General features: G+C 41.4%; 2 pseudogenes across 2 annotated transcripts in view; one reads left to right on the top strand and one right to left on the bottom strand.

Moving 5' to 3' along the window:
- The window catches only part of LOC308432243 (protein FAM98A-like), a 58,881-nt pseudogene that overhangs the window by 15,741 nt on the left and 16,084 nt on the right, over positions 1-27,056 (bottom strand). The gene's annotated exons all lie outside the window — the stretch shown is intronic.
- LOC308432806 (chromobox protein homolog 3-like) lies at positions 12,213-12,747 on the top strand (annotated as a pseudogene). Its single transcript has one exon. The product of its transcript is annotated as a chromobox protein homolog 3-like (transcript).

Genomic DNA, 27,056 nt, shown 5'->3' with positions numbered 1-27,056 from the left:
GCTGGTCTTGCTGATTTTGACAGTGGCTTAACCCTCCTGTAAGCCTGTGTGTCAGCACTACCAACTCTCTCCCAGCAGGGTCTGGGTACAGACTGCTGTGGCACAGGGTCAGCACAGGGCACAAACAGAAACCTGAAGGATCCTGTTCCAAACTGCTTCTTGATTCCTGTGTCCTGAAGGCTCCAGGTCAGTCCCTCAGAGCAGAAGTGTTGGTATTACCTGTGCTCTCAGGTGTGTCAGCACTCCTCGAAGACCAGCTCTCTCCCAGTGGGGTCTGGGTACAGAGAGGTCTGGCACAGGATCAGCTCGGGGTGCATAAGAAAGCCAGGAGGATCCTGCCCCAAACTGTTTCTCCATTCCTGTGTCCTGAGGGCTCCAGGCTGGTCCCTCAGAGCAGCAGTGGTGGTCTTACCTGTGCTCTCAGGTGTGTCAGCACTTCTGGGAAACCAGCTTTCTCCCAAAAGGGTCCAGGTATAAAGAGCTGTAGCACAGGGTACAAATTTAACTAATTAGTTAGGAAACTTCAAAAAAATAAATCTCAGGTGGACTTGAGGAGGGGGTGGGGAACACTGATCCTCTTTGTTCCTCTCCCTACTGTGACTGTGTTAACTAAACCTTTTTATGCTTTTCCCTAAATACAGAGGAAAGGGAAGAGGAAGCTTCCCAGTATTCTGGTCACAAGTCTCAGCTGCCTGGCACTCAGAGGTCAAAAGCATCCATGGTCCAAATAGGTCCAGTTACTTCTTGAGCCCCTGACCTTGACTAAATGCATTTGATGTTTTATCTTCAGGCATGCACGAAGGAAAAATGTGTGGGTCGTGGAGGCTCAAGGGAAGGTATAGAAATGTAGATAAGGAACAGCAAGGCTGGAGTTCCTACAAGCAGATCTTGACAGAATGATATACGAAACTGTCAGGATTCAACCTAAGCTGTAACAGAGGAACCTAAGCCTATAAAGGAGCACAGCAGGCAGTGAGGCTATCAGGCAGCAAACACATAGAGGGAGATCTGCCAAGACCATTGGAGATGGTCTTGTGGTGCCACATGCTCCAGGTGCCAAAGAGGAAGCCTCAGCATAAAATTTTCACCTTAATACTTCCCAGCCATACTTGGATCCAACCTCCCTTGCTATTTCCATGCCCTTCTTTTTTGGACTCAAAATGCTTTTATTTGGTGATTTTATATTAGAATTGGTTTCTTATTGGATAGGAACTCATAGTTAAGCATTCAGCTTCATAAGAACCTTGAACTTAGACCTTTGAGCAATGTTAGTTCTATGAAAAGTCTGGTGACTTGTGTGTGTGTGTTGTGCATGCGCATAAATGCAAGATCATGAAGAATAAAAGAGGGTATCTTCTACTCAGTTGCTCTTCTGCCCATTTCTTAGAGCAGGGTCTCTTCTTGAAATCAGAGCTCATTGTGGGGTCAAAATGACATTAACCTTATTCAAAATAATGAACAGTCTTAAAAACTAACTTCAGCGAGACCAGCAGACAGCAAGTCCCAGAAATCCTCAGGTCTTTACCCTCCACAGTACTGTTGTTACAGAACATGTGAGGCCATCCCCGGCCCATGTGGATGTTGATATACAAAACCAGGTCCTCATAGTTCAGAATGTGTGGGATAGGTTTATTTCAATTTTGCACAAAGCTAAAGCCATCTTAGAAGAGAGAACTTCAATTGAGAAAATGCCTTCATAAGAGGGGCTGTAGTCAAAGGTGTAAGGCATTTTCTTAATTGGTGGAATTAAGAAATTCCTGATGGTAGAAGCCCAGGCTATTGTGAGTTCTGCATCTGTGAGTTGGGAGTCCTGGGTTCTATAAGAAAGGAGGCTGAGCAAGCCATGAGGAGCAAGACAGTAAGCAACACACACACACACACACACACACACACATACACACACACACACACGGCCTCTGCATCAGTTCCTGCCTCCAGGTTCCTGTCCTGCCTTCCTTTCATGATGAACAACAATAAGAAAGTACAAACAATCCTTTCCTCCCCGAGATGCTTTGGCCATAATGTGTCATCATAGCCATAGAAACCCTAACTGGGACAAGCAGCAAGTAAGCACTCCTCATTCATTCAACTGGCTGATCTCAAGACCGAAAATGTTAGGAACTCTTAAAGACTGACTAAATATAGTTTGCATTATAAGATGTCCATGAGTATTTTGGAGATCCAGGACAGAATTGCTGCGGTTTGAATGTGAAATATCTCCCACAGGCTCACATGTTGGCCACTCGGTCCAGATCTGGTAGTACTATTTTAGGAGATACTGGAAACTTTAGGATGTGACTCTGAGTTGGAGAAGTAGTTAACAACTTACGGGTTGCTGCTTTCTGTGCCATGAGGTCAACAGCATTCTCTTGCTTCCCTCCTCTCTCTCTATCTTTTCTTTGCCTCCTCTTCTCCCCTTCCTCTTTACCCTTCTCTACTTCCTCTTCTTCCTCCTCCCCCTCCTGCTGTTTCTTGCCACTGTGATGTTCTGCCCAAGAACATAGGACTAAACGACCAAGTACAGAACCCTCTGAAATGGTGAGCTAAAAATAAATCTCTTCTTTCACATCGTTCATAGCAAGTAACTGTCACAGTGACATAAAGGGATACAGAATATCTCAATGGGACATGTTATCAATCACTAATTTAATATTACCAAGTTTCTTTGTATCTACTGGCTTGAGTCATTATTGTTTTATCATCTTTGAATGGTTTTTAAATGTTAACATATATATCTAATGGCACTTCAGATTTATTATATTATATATATATATATTGTATATATATTATATATATATATATATACACACACACAATAATCATATATAGCCTTTGCCGAGCATCCGTGAGGTTAAATGTAGCATGTGGCTTATTGTTTAGAGTATGACTTCTGGTGTTCGATGCCCTGAATTTGAAGCCTATTTCATATTTTTTGTCTTTTGTTTTATTTTTCGTGTTATACTGGGGTTTATCTTGCCTCTCTACCATTCGGGTTCTTATCCTGTAGAATATCAAAGATAATTAAAGTTTTCCACTGGACTTCAAAAATGGTTGGTCCATATGACTATCCACAAATGTCAAAACACTGCTGAAGTGGAAACTTAAGGGCTCTTTGTCAATTGTGTTGGCTGACGTTCTGTTAAAGCAAGCACACAGAAGGACGCACGATGAAGGATTTTTCACAAATAACGCACATGTACTGGTCCACCTTACATTGTATAGTTGAGCTTGCTTGTCGGGACTCCATAGAAAGAAATGCACCAAGAAACTTCTGGTGGTGTGCTGCAGACTCTTGTTGCTTCCAAAGACTTGGGCTAATTAGCATTGATGTCAGTTGAGACAGATGCACATGCCGAGTCAAGACCCATGGAGGACACGTGATGTTTAGAAGGAGTATAACTAGAACTCTGGACGGTGACGGAGCTGAGTCAGGCTTGCTGTACAGCTAGCTGTGCAACACTTGTGGGTCTCTAGTCATCGCTGATCTTTGTGTTGATGAGAGAGGCACAGCAGAGAACTTCTCCTGGAGTTCTTCTGGGTCCCTTCTGCTGACTCATGTTGAGGCTGAGGCCTGGATGTCTCTGTTAGGTAGTGCCGCTGCTACTGATTTGTGTTTGCTATTCTGACTCAACCAAACTGGACTGCTGGGTGTATCTGTGAAGTGTTTGTGAGTGGATCGAACTGTGCTCTTAACCTGTGAACTGAACCGATGATTTTCAGACAACACAAACAGGAGTTGCTCCAAAGATCCTTTCTAAACAGGTCCACTTCTCCATATCCTTTCTTTTCCACTGGTTGGTAGTAGGCTAAAAGGGGAGTTAAAGCATTTAAGCACAATTATTAAAAGTAAGATTTGAAAAAAGTAAAATTATACACAGTTCATCTCCTCTTATAGGATCTCCAAATTCTGTGTTTTGGGGGTGTTGTTGTTGTTTGGGGGGGTTGTTTTGTTTGGTTTGGTTTGGTCCTCAGTGAAGCATTCCATGTGGAAGGTTTCCCCATGGCCACAACCAAAGTTGGGCCTTTGAGTATACCAAAATACTAGTTAAGATGTTTAAATTATGGCCTAATAATCACTGACAGAAATTAGTCCCAGCTTTGAAGCCAATACTTAAAATACCAATGTGAATTCTACAAGCATGCCCCCCTCATTGCAGACAAGCCTCAGCAGAACATTCTGGATCTCACCTTCCACTATGGGAAACAGCTGCTCTATGTGAATAAGGTCCTCTAACTTGAGGCTCGGAATGGTTACCCTGGTGCTTAGTCTTTCTTTGTCTAGAATCACAAGATTCCCTGTCTTAGGACTGTCTGGAGCAGTGTCGTACAGAAACTCCAGTGCTATGGTTACTTAAGACAGACCATGTGCCACCACCATAACACAGTGAGGTCAGTATGTGTTAACCTCATTTGAAATAAGAAAGCACACTGAAGAAGGTTCTGCCACCTGTCCAAGTTAACACGAGTTCAAACCCAGGTCTTTCTAGCTCAGACCCACGCATGTTCTTACTCACAGTGCCAAGATAACCTCCCACCATTTATCAAGTCTGCAGCATTTTGGAAATGACAGGATTATCTTAGGTCTGTGCACATTTATTCCGAGTGCATTTATTCCTCTTGTTTTGTCTGCTTTTTAACCTTTTAAAATGTTTTCCCCAATATGTCTGAAAGCTACTAATTCAAAATAGAAATTAAGCCATGACAAACTATCAAGAGAGATGGTCAGAAAAACAAAACAAAAAACAAAAAAGAAAAAACATTTCCAGTTTGGAGCTATACAGAGGGGGTGGATTCCCAGTAACCAATAAGAAGAGACATTTCTTAAGATAGATCTCACTGCTAAATACAACTATTCTCTGGAACTCACCCAGCAAAAATATCTGTCTTTACATCTTACTGGCCAGAACCAGATCTTGTGCCCTGGTTATGGGTAAGAATATCTCTCCCTGGTTAGGGGCACTGGCTAAGAACAGTGGATTCCCCTGAGTATTTAAGACAATCCCTGTTTCTCTCTGGAAGCTGGTAATTTCCAACCAAAGAAATTTGGCTTCACCTAAGAGAATTAGGTGGGTGATAACAGCCCCATGGCCTATGACTAGCCTCCCTCCCCATGAACTTGGTTCTTGATTTATCATATACACTTGCCACAAACACTACCAACAGAACGCAGGAAGTATGGGTCTCCTGGGAACATCTCCCACCACTCACATCCAATGCTCAATAGTGAATACATCTCAAAAAAGCAACAGTTACAGTTATAGATCCTTTACTGAACACCCCATAGATATGAAGACAAAGAAGTAGGGACTTCCAGCACATGGCCCTCCAACAAACCTTCAGATTTATTCTCCTGATTCTCTATCTCCTTTACACATCCTTCACACACACACACACACACACACACACACACACACACACACACACACACACAAAGTGCCCTGATTAATCTGACATGAGCTTACTCTCCCCACTCATCCAAGCAAAGGCTTGAGAGCACTTTGTAGATCTGTAGCCAAATAGTCCCTCAAGCAAAGAAGCTAAAATTATCATCTGATACCGTAGATGTTGATAAGTAGGAAAGCCAAAGACAGAAATAGATACTGAAGTAACACTTCCCAATAGGGAATATTGCAAAAGGACAGCTGAATGCTATGCCTTTGGATGGGCAGCCATCTTGAGGTTATTCAAGAGGTAAATAACATTTATAAATAAAAGCCTTTTATTGAGAGGGGGAAGGGAAGAAGAGAGAGGGGGAAGAGGTGTGGAGAGAGAAGGAGAGAGGAAGAATTTTTAATTTTTAAATGCACCTAAAGCAAGAAAGAATGAAAGAATTTTGGCTCGGCACATCCTATTTCCACCAGGTCTAATTTCGTTATCATTTTTTTTTCTACATGACTGTACATATGGATTTGAGCCCTAACTATCAAGACTAGTTGGCTGAATAAACCCAATGCCTTGTGAGATTTTGCTAAAGTGAAACCAATTTATGGGCATCTGTCTGATAAAGAGCCAGGTGTTGGCATTATTCTAGGACCTGCTGATCTTGGGGGCTTGCTGTGCTGCCTTTATCTCCAGTCAGATCTGGCCAGAACTAGCAGCTAATAAAATAAATGAAGCCCTCAAGGACTCACTAGCACAGTGTGCTGAGACCTGGCCCAAAGGCAACTCAAACAGAGGGAGCACTTGCTACCCTCCCAGAGCCAGGAAATTCCTCCTGTTCCCCTCACCCCCTTACCCCATCTCAGGCAAAGTGCTCCTATCCTGTATTTCTGCTTTCTGTTGCTATAACACACACACACACACACACACACACACACACACACACACACCGAAACATTGCAACCTCAATTATTGGCAGTATCTCCTGCCTGCGGGTTCTTCTGTTCCATGCTGTGTTGGCTGGTTCAATCAGACCTTTTATATTCCATGAGGAATTAATTCAACTAGAGCCTTACATTTTCCTCACCACAGTCCTTTATCTTGTGTCTCCTGATCAGGCTTTGATCTCTCTCCAACAGGATAACCAAGACTTCATGATAACCTGGTGATTTGGCTCCAGCCAGTCTGTTCCAGCAGACAGGCCACTGTACAACTATGGACTCAGCCTGTGCTTATGTCCTGTCTGCTAATGTCTCTTTAGCCAGAAGAGGTCATGTAGCCATTATGGAGGAGACTTCACAAGAGGCCCCACTATACTTGTCTATCATGATCTTCAAGCACTAACTGCTTTACTCATTTTGCTGAGAAGCAAAACATTCAACCCTGCAGACTAAAGACTCTCCAAGACCATAGAAGTCTGAGACTGACAATGAACGTTGACTTAACTTAATGCAGCTGCCAGGCATGGTGCTGCACACCTTTAAACCTAGCACATAGGCAGCAGAGATGGCTAGATCTCTGAGAGTTCCAGGCCAGAATGATCTAATGACAAGTTTCAGGCCAGTCTGATCTACTTGGGGACCTATCTCAGACAAACAAGATACTTGCACTCCAATCCTGACTGCAAACTTAAAGCCTGCCAGGCAATTTCTTTGGACTTTAGTTTTCTGATTGGGAAGGCAGGAACACTGAAAACCTCAGAGTGTCATCCAGTGACATACCTTTGTGGAACAATATTGCACAAGGCCTACTGCATATTATGTGTCCAACATGCACCATGATAAGCTTAAAAGACACAACAACTTTTGCCTGGACAGTGAAGATTACACAGAAAATCGTGATACATTTCTCTAAGTGTCCATTAGCTATTAAGGTTTGGTTTGGAGAGGAGAGGGAGTTTTTTCTTTGTTTGGTTGGGTTTTGGTTTGCTTGCTTTATTTGTTTAGGGGGTAGAGTTGTATTGCCCTTTGTTTTAGTGTCTACCTTAGTGAGATTTCGGGAATAGAAAAAGGAAAAGAGTGGCGGCACCAGCCAGATGTTGTGTTGCATTCCTGTAATCCCAGCACTTGAGACGCAGATGTAATAAGATCAGGAATCCAAGGTCTTCTTCAGGTGTATAACAAGTTGGAGACCAGTAGCCTGGGACTGTATTATTACCCCAGTGACAGAAAAACAACCCCCAATATTCTCTCTCTCTCTCTCTCTCTCTCTCGGATCCTAGTTCCAAATCTTTAGATGTAAACACACAACCTGGACCAGGAAAGTAAAGCTGACTGTGGGGAGAGGAGTTCTAGAGAGGAGAGAGTAGGACACGGGTGCTGTGGAAGGGGAGATGGGAAAAAAAGGGGGAAGGACTTCAGCTGAGGCAGAGAGGGGCAGGGTAATAAGGAAGGAAAGAAGGGGACAAGTAACACTAAAGATTTTTTTAAATGCCATATAGATTCATATTACTTTATGTTTACATAATTACTACATACACATGCATATATATATGCCCTGAATGATCAAAAAATTAAATTTAAAATTGAATTTGCATTTCAGAATCTAATTCTAAAAAGGGTTGAGAGACGATCTTGCTTTGCTTTGATTCACCGAAATCCAAGATCCAGCAAAAGAAGTACACTCTGGTCGGGCGCCCTAGATCCCAGAGCAGACTCTTGGAGGCAGGTCTACTGGAAATGTTCCTAGCTCTTTCCACAGGATTAATTAGGCCCCAGAAGGGCTCTGCAACAAACAGGAAACATGAAGTCCTTTTGTCACAGAAGAAACAAAACAGCAAGTCCCTGAAGCTGTTTGAAGCAGCACTGATAGAGACCTCAGGCTTCCTACCAGTGACCTTCTGATGCCCTGCCTTCTCCAAAGCCCCCCACATACATGCACACACAGGCTCACAGCCGGATTAACTTCTTGGAACAGATGAGATCAGGTTTCCATCCTGAGGAGAACAAATCTGCTTCTCTTTCCTCTAGACGGTGCCCTATTTTATCTCCACTTTGCCATGTAGCTCAGGACACAAGCTTTTGAAATTAATGATGCTTTCTAAAGAGTAATAGCTCTACTCTAATCAGATGATATCCCTTGCTACTCACAAGCTCACCATTAAGACTACTAAAGAAATAATCAGCCAATCCCCATAATGCACTGCTTTCAAGCCCACAAGTTGCTTAGTAAATGGTAAGGAGTCACTCCAAGCCAGGTAGCCACCTCACACCTATGTAATGGAACATGCAGTGTATGTTCCAACAGGCAAGTCAGAATGTGAAGCTGTGGATGTAAAATCACAGTTTTAAAAACATTCCTACTTTGGGTGGTAGTGGTGGTGGGTTTTTCTTCCATTGAGATAACAATCGCACAATTAATTATTTCTGTGTGTGCAATTCTATGGTAGTTCATGGTACATAACCATCAACTTCTCCAGTTTCAACTTTTTTCATAGTCTCATAAAAACATCCTGTGCGCATTAAATAGCTATTTCTCATTTCCCCTGACCCTATCTCCTGACAACCTCTATGCTTCTTTTTCAGTATAGACTTTTCTATTCTGAATATTCCGGAGGTGCCAGGGACTAGGGCAATGGCTTAGTCAGTAAAGTACTTGCCTTTGCAAGCGTTAACATTTGAGTTCAGTCACCAAAACCCATATAAAAATTCTTGGCATGATACAAGCATGTACTACAGGGTAAGCATGTATTATAAGCATGTAATATGAGCTTCTCATAAACCAGAGAGCATAAAATCTCTACCCTTTCTCTAAAGTCTGTAAGAGAGAAATCTTCATATTGCACTGTAGGTCACAGTTCTCTGCAGAGTCCTACTGTGCTATTTTTCTTAACTGTGATGTTAAGAACACTGCTAATGAATCTCTCACCCCAAAACAACAGTAAGCAATAAATGCACTGCTGCTGTGGCCAACTTAGGCTCAGGGCTACTAGAAGTTGTATGTGAGACTGGGCAGTGTGCACCTTAGAGCCAACCTTCATCAAGAAACAAAGTTGGACTCCTTATCCACCAACTCCTGGGCCCTTAGATGTTGCTCCTAGGAATATTAAGTCCACAGCATTTCAGGCATAGCATGCTCACGAGGCCAGAGTAAAGCTTTAAACAGAACAGTACACTTGAAGCGGTCCACCCAAGACACAAGTGATCTACAAGGTGAACCAAGAGACTGTCATAGGAAACAATGACAATATCCACTATCATTCCTAGAACCCACTCCATGGGCAGACCCCTCACTTTTCATGTCTTCAGCACATTCTCCCCACTTTTTATGTGCCCTGATGTCTACTTTACCTAGATGTTACCTCGATGCAAGCAGCAGCAGGTAAGAAGCAGCTATTCCACAGTATACACTGAGCTGCCCCCAAGGCATTTAGAATGGAGGGGACTTGTATGTATGTATGACCTACCAAAAGTCATACGGTATGTATACATATCTTATTTCATGCTCAGAGCCATGCTTACAATGCTCACGAGAGAAGATAGAAAGAGGCTCGGGCCAAAGGGTTGCATCCTGGTTCAGGTTACATGGGCTTTAGCCACAGTCAAGAAGGCAGGAGTCAGGGTCTCATTTCCCATCCTTATTCCAACAGAAAATGAGAAAGACCCTTGTCTTCTCTGTCAACCTTGTACACAGACCCCAGATACAACCTCTCATGCTCCTGAGAACATGAAAACCCTCAGTGTAACCTGTGAATGGGGATGCAACTTTATTTCACTGGTCCAGCCTTGGAACTCCTACCATTATTTCCTGGTGCTCTAAAGCCTATTGCCTTGCTTATATATCTACTTTCACCCACAGTGAATTAGTTAGTGCAGACCTAAATGTTTCTGGGGGAGACAAAAATAAGGGTGTCCTCAATAAGGGCTGTTCGCAGACCTTAAAAGAGTATGTTCCCTTCCCTTCCCATCACCAGGCTGGGAGATCTTCGGTTTGGCTCCATCAAATCCCAACCAAGCCCAGTTGGCAATGCAACCTGCCCCCAAATTACTCAATGAGCACAAGACAACAAGTTCAATGGTATGTAGCCTGCACGCTGCTACCCTGTGAAAATCTCTGGGGTAGACGGTGTCCATCGGTTATGCTGATTACAAAGGGAATAAAAACAAAAACAACAAACAAAAAACAAAAGAGGCAGAGGCTTCCAGAGATGGTGAGTGGCCTGCTTTCCTCCTTCTCCCCACTATTTTAGATCTTCACCCCCAAAGGAAGAAATACACTGCTGTCTCAGCTAGGAACATCCCCAAGACCTAAATCAAGTGCAGAGTTAAACTCAAACCCCAAACTCTTCTAACACATGAAGAGAAGGCACTGCATCTTCACCAGATGGAAACAATATTTCCATTAAATAGAGAAAGGTTAGGAAGTTTATAAAGGATTCAGACAGGGTCCTCCTAAACATGTAGAGTGAGATAAATCTGACAGTTTAATGGGGTATATTTTACTAGTGACTGAAACAAACCTTGTTTGTGTGCAACTGATTCCTTAATTTCCTGAAATATCCATCTACCACAAGGCCCTTTGCACAATAGGCCAGCTAATTTTGCTGCTTGGAGTTTATCTGAAGAGAGTGAGGTGTGGACCAAGCTTCTAGAAAAGGCCTTTACATGTTAGCTGTCATCTCAGGAACATTTCCCAGGGCTGAGGATTTAAGAGCTTGTGTTTGCCCATCAGAGGAGCAAGTTCTAAGCTATGGTATATGAGGCAGTGAACTTGAGTAAGATTGGGTTGCACTAAAGAGCTAGATAATTTTAGCACCATTGCCTGCAGGTGACTTCCCCAATGAGCCACTCTCCAGAGACAGCTGCCTCCTTTCCCTGGCCAGCATTCTTTCAGCTCTCAGAAGATAAAGGAGCCTTCATATCATAAAGTCACTTCCCTACCTAAGAAGGTTCTAGAATTAGCAATTGCTAGAGTTTCAGTTTACACCCCTTCACATCCCTCCCCCTGCCCTATGAAAAGCACCAAGAAACAAATTTGGTCAAGAGTTTTTCCAGCCATCCAAGGACTTGAAGAAATGGATGCTTGGCATTTACTGTATGTGTTACAGCTGACAGGAAAGTTTCTACCACTGTGACTGATACAGATGGGTACAAGATGTATCTCTGTTTCCTTTCCCTTAATATCCTATGAAACACTCACTCTCTTGGGCCTGTCTTAATTTCTCAGACCTTCTCCAAACCCAACTTGGAATGAGACAGGATAGAACAGTTAAGTATACTAATCCTGTGAATACAAATAAAGCCGTCATTACTAGCCTCGTATTTACTTGAGAATTTGGAACCAGTTAGGCCATGTGGTGGCACAGCAGTTAGGAGTCTGGGCTTTGAAATCTGGGTCAAAAGTCTGACTCTATGTCTTATTGAGAAATTCTGGGTTTTCTTTTTTATACTCAGAATTGAGCCAAAACTTTTGTCCATATTGTAAATCCTCGTTTCTCGATATGATGTGCTTCAACAGTCTGCCTTAATATTCTTTAGGAAGTGTCATAAATAATTTTTTACTTAATGTGTAATGTATATAGATATTCCAAATGGCAAGGAAGGCAATAAAACATAGCACCTTCTGTTCTGTTGTACATAACATGTTTGGAAAGTTTCTGTCAAAAAGAAATGGTTATTCTAAGAGGTCATGTGGCTGTGTGGAAAATGTAAAATAACAGTGCCATTGTTTCCTATCAAAGAGTTACAGGAAACAAAAGAATTTCCATTTTAAAGAAATTTGCAGTCGGATGTGGCGGATGTGGCGGAGCTGAAGCGCGCAGGCGGGAGACTCTGCAGGATCCGCCGCCCTGAGCATCTGAACGGTGAACTCAAGTCTCCGATTAAATTTAAAAAATGGCCTCCAACAAAACTACATTGCAAAAAGAATGCGAAAGAAACAGAATGGAAAGAGTAAAAGAGTTGAAGAGGCAGAGCCTGAAGAATTTGTGGTAGAAAAAGTACTGGATCGTCGTGTAGTGAATGGGAAGGTGGAGTATTTCCTGAAGTGGAAGGGGTTCACAGATGCTGACAATACTTGGGAACTAGAAGAAAATTTAGATTGTCCAGAATTAATTGAAGCATTTCTTAATTCTCGAAAAGATGGTACAAAAAGGTAATCTTTATCTGTCAGTGAATCTGATGATAGCAAATCGAAGAAGAAAAGAGATGCTGCTGACAAACCAGGGGCTTGGCCAGGGGTCTTGATCCTGAACGAATAATCGGTGCCACAGACAGCAGTGGAGAGTTTATGTCTCTCATGACAGGGAAGGACTCAGACGAAGCTGACTTGGTTCTGGCAAAGGAGGCCAATGTGAAGTGTCCTCAGATTGTCATTGCCTTCTATGAGAGGCTGACTTGGCATTATTGTCCTGAAAATGAAACACAGTAATTGTTTGCATGTGTGTGTGTGTGTGTGTGTGTGTGTGTGTGTGTGTGTGTGTAATCTGGATCTTGGGTTTTGAATTACTAGTGTGGAAAAATAGCATTCTAATGAAAATCAAGTTTGATATGCTGGTTTTTAAAGTATTGACAGTAGTTGGGATATTTTTTGGGTTTTGTTCGGCATCAAAAGGCACTGATTCATTTGAGCAAGTAAGAGCTTTCTGTAGTGGCTTCCTTTAACAATAGAATATATGATACCATGTTGTATTTCCTCGGCTTTGAAGAATAGCTTTTCTTAAATGCTGGGGAGATTTTACAGTCATTACTAAGGTCAGAACTTATTTTTAACTGGGACACGAAAGGACCATTCTGGGTTTTTTGTTCTTATGCAGTGTATACATAAAACACATAATTTGTTTGTTTTGTCTTGTTTTTAATACTCAAAACAACTGAAGAAAACACAAGTTGATGAGATTCCATCATTGTGAACATTTTCCTAAACCATAACCTTTCAGATTAAGCAGTCTAATTTATTGGAGAGTTTAAAAGCAAGCACATGAGAATTGACGTATTATCAAGTAAATACAGTAGTTTATTTACAGAATGTTGTCCATATCAACTCCACCCTTCAGAAAATGGAATTAGACAAAGTAGTAGTGTGATTCAGTAACAAGACTTGGGCCGAGTGTGGTGGTGCACACCTTTAATCCCAGCACTCTAGAGCTCTGATTTAAGAGGCCAGCTGGTCTACAGAGGCAGGAAGGACCCCGTCAGCCAGTCTTGTGAAGGTTCCTCTGATGAACCAACATTCCTTTGCAGATATTAAAATCTGTACTAAAAGGTTATGATTCATGGAATCTGTTTGATGTGGAAATAGAATCATGGTTGGAGTTGATGTTGGCAATTTAAGACCTGCTGACTGAGTGAACAAAATTTACTAATATCAATTAATGACCTGCATGCTTTTCTTTAACCTGACTCATTCCTTACTAGTAGGATCAATCTTTTCAGTATTTGGGATCTGGTTTAATGAACCAGAAAAGTAACTTTGTAGTTTCAGAATGACATCCAACTGTATATTTGCTTTATTGTAAATAATGGTGAACAGTGGTCAATAAATAATTTCATATTCCTTTAAAAAAAAGAAATTTGCAAAGGAACATCTGGCAAAAATCCTGCCCAATTAACTTAACTCCTGTTCTAAAAGTTGTCCCATCTTAAGGTAACCAATTATATAGGATTGTGAAAAGCCAGGCAGTGGTGGTGCATGCCTTTAATCTCAGCTCTCAGGAGGCAGAGGTAAGAAGATCTCCATGACTTCAAGGTCAGCCTCATCTACATCTCGAGTTCCAGGATGGCCAGAGCTACACAGACAAACCCTGTTTTGGATGGGATTTGTCATAAGAATGGAAATATTTAGCATTATACTTTGCTTTTGTCTTGATCAACCAAAGAAGAGCTTATGTGATATTAAAGAACGGTTGAGATGAAAGCTTTGAGTGTGCCAGAAAGGATGTGTTCTTCTGGAAAAATATTGAAGGTAAGGAAAGAATGAATGATGTCTGAGATGAGAGGTTTTCAAATGGTGTCATGTCAAACTCATTCAGAATTTAAATGCACATTTTATAGACAAGATGGAATTATTTTGTGGGGCAAACACCTATTTAACTTCTAAAGCACTGTTATTTGAGGTTAATATACTGCCTTAGAAAATTTTACTTCCACTACCTGGAATCCCTTTCCTTTAGCAGGTAAATGTATACCAGCATTTCAATAATCTCTTTATGAGGAAGGCCATTCCTGATCAGCCCCAGGGACTCTAACAACCTTCCCCCTTTCCATTGTACACCACACCATTCTTCTCCACAGAAGGCCTGCTCTGTCTTCTAAGTATTTCAGTTACTGATGCTGTCCTATGCAGAACACAGTGCTAACACAGACATGGGGAGATGAGAGCACACTGGGAAGGACTTTAAGGTGATCCACATTTAAATAAACAGAGCCAAGGGCAGAGTTTGCGTCTGAAGGGAGAGGTGTGCATTGGTCATGTCTCATGATTCACTCTGGCACTGAATGGTTCCAGACACAAAACTCGAAGTCGTACACCTTTGAGCAATCAGAGACCTGTGATCCTCAGCCCTCATTGCTCTTTCTCTCTCTCAGATTTGTTCTCTTGATCAGCAGCCAGAGTTCAAACATGTGTGTCCCAGTACAGGCCCAGGGTTTGTTCTTGTAACAAGAAAATTTGCAATGAATGGAGTTGGCTTACATGCCAATTCACACAAATCCCTATAAGAAGATAGATTTTGGGATCACTGGGTAAATATTAGTACAGGCTGTGCATTAAACAATATTTACAAACTACTTCTAACTAGATGCCTCATAGTTTCTCCTTGGTTCAACTTGATTCTGTGACCAACTAGCCCTAACTCTATACTCTGTAACAATAACAAAAAGTCTTTTAAAGAAAAATATAGAGTTGTTTAGAGAAAAACTGGTATATTGGCAGAATGATGTTTTCGCAGGCAAATAGATGGAACTAGGAGATGTCCTGTGTGAGGTAACCCAGACACAAAAGAACACGCATGGTATGTACTCACTAATTAGCCCAAAAACCCACAATGCCTATAATACTACCCACAGAACATACAGAGAAGGAAGACCAGGGTGTGGATGCTTTAGTCCTGCATTGAGATGGGGGACAGGATGACTGTGGGAGGTGGAGGGAAAGGGTTAAGAAAGGGGGCGGGGAATAAGGGTGGGCATCATCAAGATCTGAAGATGTGAGAGAGGTCAGGAAATTAAACAAAAACATGTAGCAGGAGGGATGAGAAACTGGGGATAGCCACTGGAGGATCCCAGACACCAGGGAAACGTGAGGCTCCCAGGACCCAAGAGGGATGGCTTTAGCCGAAATGTGCAGAGAAGGGGGAAGATAGATCCAGTAGATAGGCACGGCCTCCTTGAGGGATGGGGATACCCACTCATCTCAAAGTTTTTAAACCCAGAAGTGTTCCTATCCAAAGGAAGAACAGGGACAAAAAATGGAACAGAGACTGAAGGAAGGGTTATCCAGGAACTGCCCCACCTGGGTATTCATCATGTCTGCAGACACCAAACCCAACACTGTTGCCGTGGCCAAGAGTTGCTTGCTGACAGGAACCTGGTGTGGTGGTTCCTGAGGAAGTCCAGCCAGCAACTGCCAATGCAAATGTGGATGCTTGGAGCCAACCATCAGATGGGGCTTAGGAATCCTGGTGGGGGAGGTGGCAGAAGGACTGGAGGAGAGGAGGGAGATTGCAACCCCATTAAAAGGACAACACAGGCTGGCCTGACCACCCAGTTCTCCCAGGGTCTAGACCATCAACCAAGAAGTGTACAAGGAGGGATCCATGGCTCCAGATACATATGTAGCAGAGGATGGCCTTGCCTGACAAGAATGGGAACGGAAACCTTTGGTGCCATGGAGGCTTGATACTCCAGCATTGGGGGATGCAGGAGCTATGGGGCGGGAGAGTGTAGGTGAGTGGGGAGTGCTCTCATACAGGCAAAGGATAGGGGGAAGGGCTGGTGGAGGGGTAACCAGAAAGTGGGATATCATCTGAGATATAACTGAATGGAATGATTATTAATAATAACAAAAGACTATAGCCAAAAGAACACAAAGACCATATTAGTTACTTATACCTTTTGCCACCATCTGCGGACCAAGTATCCAAATACATGAGTCCCTCAGGGACATTTCACATTCAAGCCATAGTATTCTGCCTCTGGCCCCCATAGGTGCACAGTAAAAAAAAAAAAAACTTCAGTAAAATTTCAAAAGGTCTCATAGTCTTGCAGTCTCTACCACAGTTCAGAAATTCAGTCTCTTCTAAAATTCAAAATAATCTTTTGAGTGTGAGTCCCTTAAAAATTGTATTTCCAACATAAAATAAGTGTGAGCATCTACGTCTCCAGAAGAGAGAAACAGCGGTAAGCAAAAAAAAAAAAAGGAGGGGGCAAACCAAAGTATGAGTAAAGCCTAATTTCAAACCCAGAAGCTCCTTGTCTAGCATCCACTGGTATCATTTATGTTCTAACACTATGGAAAGTAAATGTAAAGGAGTTAACCAAATAAATATTAAATAACCTTCAGCTTCACTTCATTCACATAAACAAGATACTAAAGATCTGAGTGACAGGAGACCTCTAAGTCAGTTATGTCAACAATTTTCAGACCGGCTATGGGTAACATCACTTCCTTTGAAAAATGCTGGACTGTCTTTAATGTGTTCTGGGTTTAGATATGATAGCTTCTAGCCTGAAAAGGAAAAGAAATGGAGGGGGGATGGGAGGGATGAAGAGAAAGAGAGAGAGAGAGAGAGAGAGAGAGAGAGAGAGAGAGACAGACAGACAGACAGACAGACAGAGACAGAGACAGAGACAGAGAGATCCTCTGCAGAGTCTATCCGGGCCAGTTAGGACACAGTGGTTTGCATTTGTGTCTGTATTGGTTAGGCTTGCATGGCCTCATTGATGCATTGGCCAGGCCTAGAAAGACACTCCATAACTCCCAAGAGTTTCTTGTTGCTCTGCAACATCCACCTGGTACCCATCGTTTGAAACTGAATTGGCAAGAATCTTAAAATGTAACATATAAACACCATTCGTGTGTGGCGTTGTTGGAGGAAGTGTGTCACTGTGGGGGTGGACAGTCTTCTCCTGTTTGCCTTCAGAACAAGATGTATAACTCTCAGGTTCCTTCTCCAGTGCCAGGGTTACCTGGATGCTGCCATGTTTCCTGCCAGGATCATAATGGACCTCAAAGCCAGTAAGCCATCCCCAATTAAATGTTGTCCTTTATAAGAATTGCCTTAGTCATGGTGTCTGTTCACCGCAATGGAAATCCTAACTAAGACACAGAAGCTTAGAAATGTAGCCTTGGTGTGGTACCCAGTTATGACCTTGTATTTGTAGATAGGAAGAAAGCAGGAAAATCATCTGCCCAGAAAGGCATGGCTAGTATGAAGAATTATTTGACAAATTATCTCAAGAAAGGAAGGAAGGAAGGAAGGAAGGAAGGAAGGAAGGAAGGAAGGATGGATGGAAGGTAGGAAGGAAGAAGGAGAAGGACGGGGAAGAGAGTAGCCTAGTGGGGGTAAAGTTCATTTGGTAGAGTACTTTTCTAGCCCTAGGCTTAATTCTTAACTTTAACCAGGCACTGAGGCACAAATCAGTAACTTAATAATTAGGACCTAGAAACAGACAAATCAGAAATTTAAAGTCATCCTTAGATACATAGTGAGTTCAAGGCCAAACAGGGTTCCATGTGACCTTGTCTCCAAGAAAGAAAAAATAAAAGGAATCAAATAAAAAATAAAGAAATCTTTAGCTGAACAGCAGTGCAAGAAGCGAGTGAAAACCAGGGCAACCAGACATTACTGTCTCCATCCCAAGCAAAAAAGGACTTTGTTATCCTCTATGTACGCACACTTCCTGGGACCACTTAGAGTAAATTAATTGATCAGAGGTAACAATTCATTTTTCAGGGCTTCCAACAAAAGTTATTTTAATGTCACTTTACTGGGGACATTTATTGGTCTCTACTGGTGTTCTTTCATCAAGTCTGTCTAGGCATCAGAATGTGGGTATGCACCCCTGCAAATACAGTATCCCACCTCATCCCCATGTAGGCCTAAAGCACATGACATCATTCCACTATAGAAAGAAAATATTAAAGCTTAGAAACCTCAAATAACTTGAGTGGGTGTGTCCATCTGTGATGTCAAACACGCCCTTCTTCAGTCTTTCAGCGTGTGCTCAATATTAGCAGCTCTCTAGAGAAACCCCAGTCCTACAACAAATGCTGCAGTTGGACTATTAAGGAAACCACTTTCTTGGAATAGACAGTCTGATTCTCTGTTTCACCAGCACACAGCCATACTAGATTACCCCAGCAAATCTAATAAATACCTTTTAATAAAGTGTTCATACGCTCTGTTGGTTTTGTTCCTTGAGATAACCCTCAAGCCCTACTCACTAGTATATCAGAAGTCAAGCTTCCTTGGGTAAAGTGTTTCTCTCTCAGACTTACCATTTACTTTCCCAGATGTCAAGTGGACAGAAAAAATTATGTGTCTGGGGAGGGGTCTTTTTAACCCCCTTCTGCTTCTACAATCACTGCCTTGATGATGTGCAAAGTCATTCTAGGTCTATAACACACGTGAACCCCAACCTTTTCTCACTCTGTTCGTGACACAGATGTCTCTTGCCTGACTCAATGTTCTCTACTAATTAAATATCACACTTCCAACTGCAATTACCAAGAGCAATTCTCCAGGCAATTCTATAGAATAAATAAGGCCCTCTGATTTCTCACTGCCCCCATGAGATGCTGACTGTAAAGCTAGTTAAAACCAATGACAAATCACAGGGTTTTTTAATGAAGCATTAATGAGCCTGTGAAGTACAGGTTGACTTGGATTCATTAAGTGGCTCAGGCTGCTCTGAACTCTGATGATACTCCTAGTATAGCCAGCATGACAGAAATATTTTAAAGAGATATCCATGCCTCTCAGTCAGACTGTTGGAACTGTGGACCCCCATAAAATGAGAATATTATGCTGGAAAAAGGGAAGGGCAACATCCAGAAAAAGAACTTGTCTTTCTGAAAGGCATTTCACACAGTTCTGGCAACTTGGCAGACTACCTTTTAGGATAAGTCTGAAGCTCAGATAATGGTGTATCAATAGTGTTAGGATCACACCTTGACCGGCATATCTTTGACTCTCTACTTAAACTTTGATCTTACCTCAGGATAGACTTGGGTGTTCTCTAGGCCTCTTTGTTTCTCCATATGACCACATTGAATAAATCTCTTTTCAACTTTTTTTTAAACTTTATTTTAAAAAACAAAGATAAAAGAAAAAAAATTTAAACATTTTTGCATAAATGTATACAAATACAATTGTGCCAGTGCTTGGCTTTTTTTTTTTTTTCTTTTTTTTTAAGGTTTGATACTCTGCATTAAGGTCTTACTAGTTACAATGAGCAAAAAGTACATGTAAAACAGGATGTAACCCGGGATTACTCAATGTTTTCTTGGTGTGTAAGGATTGAGCATGATGGTTTTTTTTTTTTTTTTTTTGTTTTTTTTTTTTTGGTTTTTGGTTTTTTTTTTTTGTTTGTTTGTTTTCTTTTTTTCTTGAACTTCACACAGTCTGTGAGTTGTTTCTGAGGCAGTCCGAGCCTCTGGGGTTAGCATCCTACTATCAGTGACTGCATTATGTCTATTCTTTTGTGACTGGGTTATCTCACTCAGGATGATATTCTCTAGATGCAAACATTTTCTTAAAAATTTGGTTAAGTCGTTGTTTCTGATGGCTGAGTAGTACTCCAGTGTATAAATGTACCACAATTTTTGTATTCATTCATCTACTGAAGGACATCTGGGTTATTTCCAGCTTCTGGCTATTATAAGTAGAGCTGCTATGAACATTGTGATGCAAGTATCTTAGTTGTATATTGGAGTGTCTCTGGGGTATATGCCCAGAAGTGGAATAGCTAGATCTTCAGGTAGGACTATGTACAATTTTCTGAGGAATCACCAGACGGATTTCTAGAGTGGTTGTATCAGTTTACAACCCCACCAACAGTGGAGAAGTATTCCTCTTTCTCCGCAACCTCGTCAGCATCTGCTGTCATCTGAGTTTTGGATCTTGGCCAATCTAACTGGTGTGAGGTGGAATCTCAGGGTTGTTTTGATTTGCATTTCCCTGATGGCTAAGGATGTTTAGCACTTCCTTAGATGTTTCTCAGCAATTCCATATTCCTCAATTGAGAACGTTTTGTTTAGCTCTGTACCCCATTTTTTTAATAGGGTTGTTTGATTCTCTGGTGTCTAACTTTTTGAGTTCTTTGTATACCTTGGATATTAGGCCTCTATCTGATGTGGAGATGATAAAGATCTTTTCACATTCTGTTGGCTGCCGTTTTGTTTTCTTGACAATGTCCTTAGCCTTACAGAAACTTTGCAATCTCATTAAGTTCCATTTGTTAATCTTTGACCTTAGAGCTTGAGCCATTGGTGTTTTGTTCAGAAAATTTTCTCCTGTGCCTATGTGTTCTAAGGTTTTCCCTACTTTCTCATCTAATAGCTTCAGTGTATCTGGTTTAATGTGGAGATCTTTGATCCACTTGAGCTTTGTACAAGGAGATAAGAAAGGGTCTATTTTCATTCTTTTGCATGCTGAGTGCCAGTTGGACCAGCACCATTTGTTGAATAGGCTGTCCTTTTTCCATTGAATGATTACAGCTCCTTTGTCAAAAATCAGGTGACCATATACGTGAGGGCTCATTTCTGGATCTTCTATTCTATTCCATTGATCCACATGCCTATTTCTGTACCAGTACCATGCAGTTTTCAGCACAATTGCCTTGTAATATAGCTTGAGGTCAGGGATAGTGATTCCAGCAGATGTTTTCTTGTTGTTGAGGATGGATTTCACTATTCTAGGTTTTTTGTTATTCCAGATGAAATTGCACATTGATCTTTCCAACTCAATGAAGAACTGGGTTGGAATTTTGATGGGGATTGCGTTTAATCTGTCGATTGCTTTTGGTAGGATGGCCATTTTTAAAATGTTGATCCTTAAATACATGAGCATGGGAGATCTTTCCATTTTCTGAGACCTTCATCCATTTCCTTCTTTATAGGTTTGAAGTTCTTGTCATACAGGTCCTTCACTTGCTTAGTTAGAGTCACACCAAGGTATTTCATAGTTTTTGTGACGATTGTGAAGGGTATCTTTTCCCTAATTTCTTTCTCCACATCTTTGTCCTTTGAATATAGGAAGGCTACTAATTTGTTTGAGTTAATTTTGTATCCAGCCACTTTGCTGAACTTGTTTATCAGCTGTAGGAGTTCTCTGGTGGAATTTTTGGGGTCACTTAAGTACACTATCATGTCATCTGCAAAGAGTGATGTTTTTACTTCTACCTTTCCAATTTGTATCCCCTTGATCTCCTTTTGCTGTCTAATTGCTCCAGCCAGGACTTCCAGTACTATGTTGAATAGGTAGGGGGAGAGTGGGCAGCCTTGTCGTGTCCCTGATTCTAGTTTAGATTGCTTCAAGTTTCCCACCGTTAAGTTTGATGTTGGCTGTTGGTTTGCTGTATATTGCTTTTATTATGTTTAGGTATGGACCTTGGATTCCTGTTCTTTCCAGGACTTTTAACATGAAGGGGTGTTGAATTTTGTCAAATGCTTTCTCAGCATCTAGTGAGATGACCATGTGATTTTGTTCTTTGAGTTTGTTTATATGGTGGATTACATTGATGGATTTCCTTATATTAAACCATCCCTGCATCCCAGGGATGAAGCCTACTTGGTCATGGTGAATGATCATTTTGATGTGTTCTTGGATTCGGTTTGCAAGGATTTTGTTGAGTATTTTTGCATCAATGTTCATAAGTGAGATTGGTCTGAAGTTCTCTTTCCTTGTATGGTCTTTGTTTGGTTTAGGAACGAGGGTTATTGTAGCCTCAAAAAATGAGTTAGGTAGTATTCCATCTGATTCTATCTTGTGGAATAGTTTGGAGAGTATTGGTGTTATGTCCTCAATAAATGTCTGATAAAATTCTGCACTGAACCCATCTGGACCTGCGCTTTTTTTGGTTGGGAGGCTTTTGATGACTTCTTCTATTTCTTTAGGTGTTATGGGATTATTTAGATGGTTTACCTGGTCCTGGTTTAACTTTAGGATCTTGTATCTGTCTATGAATTCATCCATTTCCTCCAGATTTTGCAGCTTTGTTGAGGTTAGGCTTTTGTAGTAGGATCTGATGATTTCTTGAATTTCCTCAGTTTCAGTTGTTATGTCTCCACTTTCCTTTCTGATTTTGTTAATTTGTATACTCTTTCTTTGCCCTCTAGTTAGTCTGGCTAGGGGTTTATCAATCTTGTTGATTTTCTAAAAGAACCAGCTCTTGGTTTTGTTGATTCTTTCGATGGTTCTTTTTGTTTCTATTTGGTCTATTTCTGCCCTAAGTTTGATTATTTCTTGCCATCTACTCCTCTTGGGTGTATCTGCTTCCTTTTGTTCTAGAGCTTTTAGCTGTGCTGTCAAGTTGCTGATGTAAGCTCTCTCCAGTTTCTTTTTGGAAGCGCTCAGGGCTGAGTTTTCCTCTCAGTACTGCTTTCATTGCATCCCATAGGTTTGGGTATGTTGTGTTTTTGTTTTCATTGAATTCTAGAAATTCCTTAATTTCTTTCGTTATTTCTTCTTTGACCCTACTATTGTTTAACAGAGCATTGTTTAATTTCTATGTGTATGTGGGCTTTTTGTTGTCTTTCTTGTTGTTAAAGACCAGCCTTAGACAATGGTGATCTAAGAGGATGCATGGGAGTATTTTAATCTTCTTATATCAATTGAGGCTCGTTCTGTGTCCAATTATGTGGTCAATTTTCAAGAAGGTGCCATGGAGTGCTGAGAAGAAGGTGTATTCTTTTACTTTAGGATGATATGTTCTGTAGATATCTATTAATTCCAGTTGGTTCATAGTGTCTGCTAGTTTAATAGTGTCCTTGGTCAGTTTCTGTTTCCATGATCTGTCCATTGGTGAGAGTGGGGTATTAAAGTCTCCCACTATTATTGTGTGGGGTAAATTTTTTGTGCTTTATTAGGGTTTCTTTTATGAATGTGGGTGTTTTTTTATTTGGAGCATATATGTTAAGGATTGAGAGTTCCTCCTGACAGATTTCCCCTGTAATGAGTAAAAAGTGTCCTTCCTTATCTTTTTTGATAATATTTGGTTGGAAATTTACTTTATTCGATATTAGAATAGCCACTCCAGCTTGCTTCTTGGGGCTGTTTGCTTGGAAGTTTTTTTTCCACCCTTTTACTCTGAGATAGTGTCTGGCTTTGTCTCTGAGATGAGTTTCCTGTATGCAGCAAAAGGCTTGATTTTGTTTATGTATCCAGTCTGATAGCCTATGTCTCTTTATTGGGGAGTTGAGTCCATTTATGTCAATAGAGATCAAGGAATAGTGGTTGCTGTTTCCTGCTATTATTGCTTTTGTAGGTTGAGTTGTGTCTGTATCTTTCTTCTTTTGGTTTTCTTGCTTAGGAGTTTTCTTGTTTTGACTAGGATGTAGTTCCCCTCATTGTATTGACTTTTCCACCCATAATTCGTTGTAGTGCTGGGTTTGTGGTCAGATATTGTGTAAATTTAGATTTGTCTCGAAATATCTTCATCTTTCTATCTATGGTGATTGATAGTTTTGCTGGGTACAGCAGCTTGGGCTGGCACTTGTTCTCTCTTTGGGTGTGCATGATGTCTGTCCAGGCTCTTCTAGCTTTCATAGTCTCTGTTGAGAAATCGGGTGTGATTCTGATTGGTCTGCCTTTATATGTTACCTGACCTTTTTCCCTTACTGTTTTTAGTATTCTTTCTTTGCTTTGGGCACTTGGTGTTTTGACTATTATGTGTCGGGAGGTATTTCTTTTCTGGTCCAACCTATCTGGAGTTCTGAAGGCTTCTTTTATGCTCGTGGTCATCTCATTCTTAAGGGTAGGGAACTTTTCTTCTACAATTCTGTTGAAGATATTTACTGTTCCTCTTAGTTGATACTCTTCTCCCTCTTTTATTCCTATTGTCCTTAGGTTTGGTCTTCTCATTGTGTCCTGGATCTCCTGGACATTTTCGGTTAGGAGCTTTTTGGTTTTTGCATCTTCTCTGGCTGTTTTGTCTATGTTTACAACGTTGTCTTCTGTCCCTGAGATTCTCTCTTCCATCTCTTGTAGTCTATTGGAAATTCTTGCTTCTGTGACTCCTGATTTCTTTTTTAGGTGTTCTACCTCTAGGGTTATCTCTTTTAGCATTTTCTTTATTGCGTCAATTTCTGTTTTAAATTCCTTCTTCCATTCCTTCATCTCTTTGTTTCTGTTTCCCTCTAGTTCTTTGAGTTCTTTGAGTGTTTTTCTTGTTTCCTCTTTAAAAGCTTCTGATTCTTTTTGCTTTTCCTCCCGTTCTTGTTTAAGGATCTCTATCATCGTCTTGAGGTATGATTTTAGGTCTGTGTCTTCTTTTTCTGGAGTGTTTGGCATTCCAATGTTTGCTGTGATGGGAGAGCTGGGTACTGGTGTTGCCAGGTTGTCTTGGTTTCCTTGGGATATGCTCTTTCGCTTTCCTCTTGCCATCATGTTGTCAGTGATATGTTCTTTCCATTCCCTTGTACCTGGTCTGTGTCCCTGGATCTCCACTGGTCCAGGTAGCGGATGGTCTGAGCCCTGTTCTGCGCCCCAAAGCCGCCAGGTGGGAACAGAGGTCCCAATTCTGGGTTCCTGGTCCCTGGATCAGGCAGGGCAGGGGCGCGCTTTCCGTGCGCACTCGGCAGAGATCTCTCTGCTCTCTGGCTGCTCAGATCTCCTTCTCACTAGGCCTTAACCTTTGGGAACTGCTGGTTCAGGTGGAAGATCTCTTTTCAACTTTTCATTTGGGTCTTTTAATTGGTTATTGAAGACACGTGGCCAGCTTTGACTTAGGCACAAGTTCAAGAACACGACTTCTGCCTCCCTGGTGTGGGGATTATGGGACAGTGCCACTATATCTGCTTTGTATAAGAGAAATTCAAGTTAAAATGTTACAATTTGAGTCCTGTAGATAATTGTGGAGTAGAAGAGGCATAAATTCTTGTTTTAGCTTTAAAAATGAGGAAACCACTACTCAAAGAGGATCAATGACTTGTCTTGACAGATTTGGTCTGCAAACAATATACCAGACATTATTTCTATTGAAATTGTCTTCACTCTAATGGTTTTCATTTTTCTTCCTATTGACACAGCATAAAAGGGGATAAACAGCTAGTAAAATACCATTTTAAAATATCAACTCAGGGCCAGCCCTATTCCCACAGAACATGAAGTGGATAGCGATTTACAAATACATGAATACATTCTCGAGACCCTATTGGCACCTAGTGGATTCCAAACACAGCATAGCTAGCAATGGAAGGCTAATGGTTAAAAAGAACAGCATGCTTGACCTTGAGGATAGGAGTTGCCCCTCATCATCAGCATCCCTTCTTTCCCCCTTACACGTCAGGATCTTAGCTGATTTCATCCTCTATAGAAATGCAGACAACCATAAACAGAGCTGGACGAAACTGGAGAACAAGACTAAGAGTAAACCCAAAACGTTTTACACAAAAGTTACTGTTGCTTTCCACTAATTGGTAGGAAGGCCCCATTGTTGAAGGCAACACTCAGACATACAGAAGTGGAGCTGGTGGCAAACTAGAGGCTTCACTTCTATTGACTGGCATTCATGGTACTAAAAAGTGCTCTGCATGCTGCCAGAGGCAAAAGATAGTCATCTACCCAGCTACAAACCCTGCAAACTATAATAGCCACCTGCCTTTGAAATGTGTTGGTGCAGTGTGGTACAAATGTAAAAGGAGTAACGAACCACTCTTTGGCTGGGTTTAGGTCTTAGTTCATGAGATGGAACCCGTGCTTGCCACTGCCAGTGACCTGAAAATATAAAGGCCATAGGGCTAAGGGAAAACCAAATATTATTGTTTTGCTAAAGAAACATAGCAATAAAATGATGCCTAGTGATATTCTGTTACATCCATAGGTCAGTGCTTTTGCTTAGCCAATAGCAGAAAGGCTTCTTCTTGCAGTAGATAAGCACTAACACAGAGATAGATTTGGAACACTCAGTCCTAAATAGGGATGTCTTCATCAAAGCCTTCCCCTTGGGGTTCAAGGATCTATACATAAAAAGAAGCATAAACATTGTAAAACTGAGTGGAGGTGCACAACACCAAGGAAACAGTATCTTCCAGACACAATAGGACCAATCCACATATGAACTCACAGAGACTGTGGCTTGCACACGTTCAACACAGTCCTAAGATGGGAAAGCAGACACAGGCTCTTGTCTCAAACCAAGAAGCTGTCTGCAGTCGATACCTACTGGCAAAGGGAAAAATCAGCTGTCCCCAATGGAATCTCCTTGGGTATATTAACCACAGTTCAGGGCAGGCCTTATACCCAGGGTTAGATGGTCAACACAAAATAATATTTGATATGTTTGTAGACATTTTGCCTCATTTTGATTTGTTTTACCATGTTTTGTTTCATTTGTCTTTCGTTTGCATAATTCAGGGTTTTTTTGTGTGTGTTTTCCTGGGGGTTGTATATGTATGTGTGCTTCATTTTTGTTTGTGTTTGCTTTTATTTGTTTAATTTTTAAAGGTATAGAGTAAGTGAAGGCATGGAACTAGGTGGGTGGGGAAGATCTGGGAGGAATTGGGGGAGTGGAAAAGTG

Source organism: Micromys minutus, assembly GCF_963924665.1.
Source record: "Micromys minutus genome assembly, chromosome: 18".
NCBI lineage: Eukaryota > Metazoa > Chordata > Mammalia > Rodentia > Muridae > Micromys > Micromys minutus.
The sequence above is the reverse complement of the archived record's forward strand: the minus strand, read 5'-3'. Positions and strand labels throughout refer to the sequence as shown.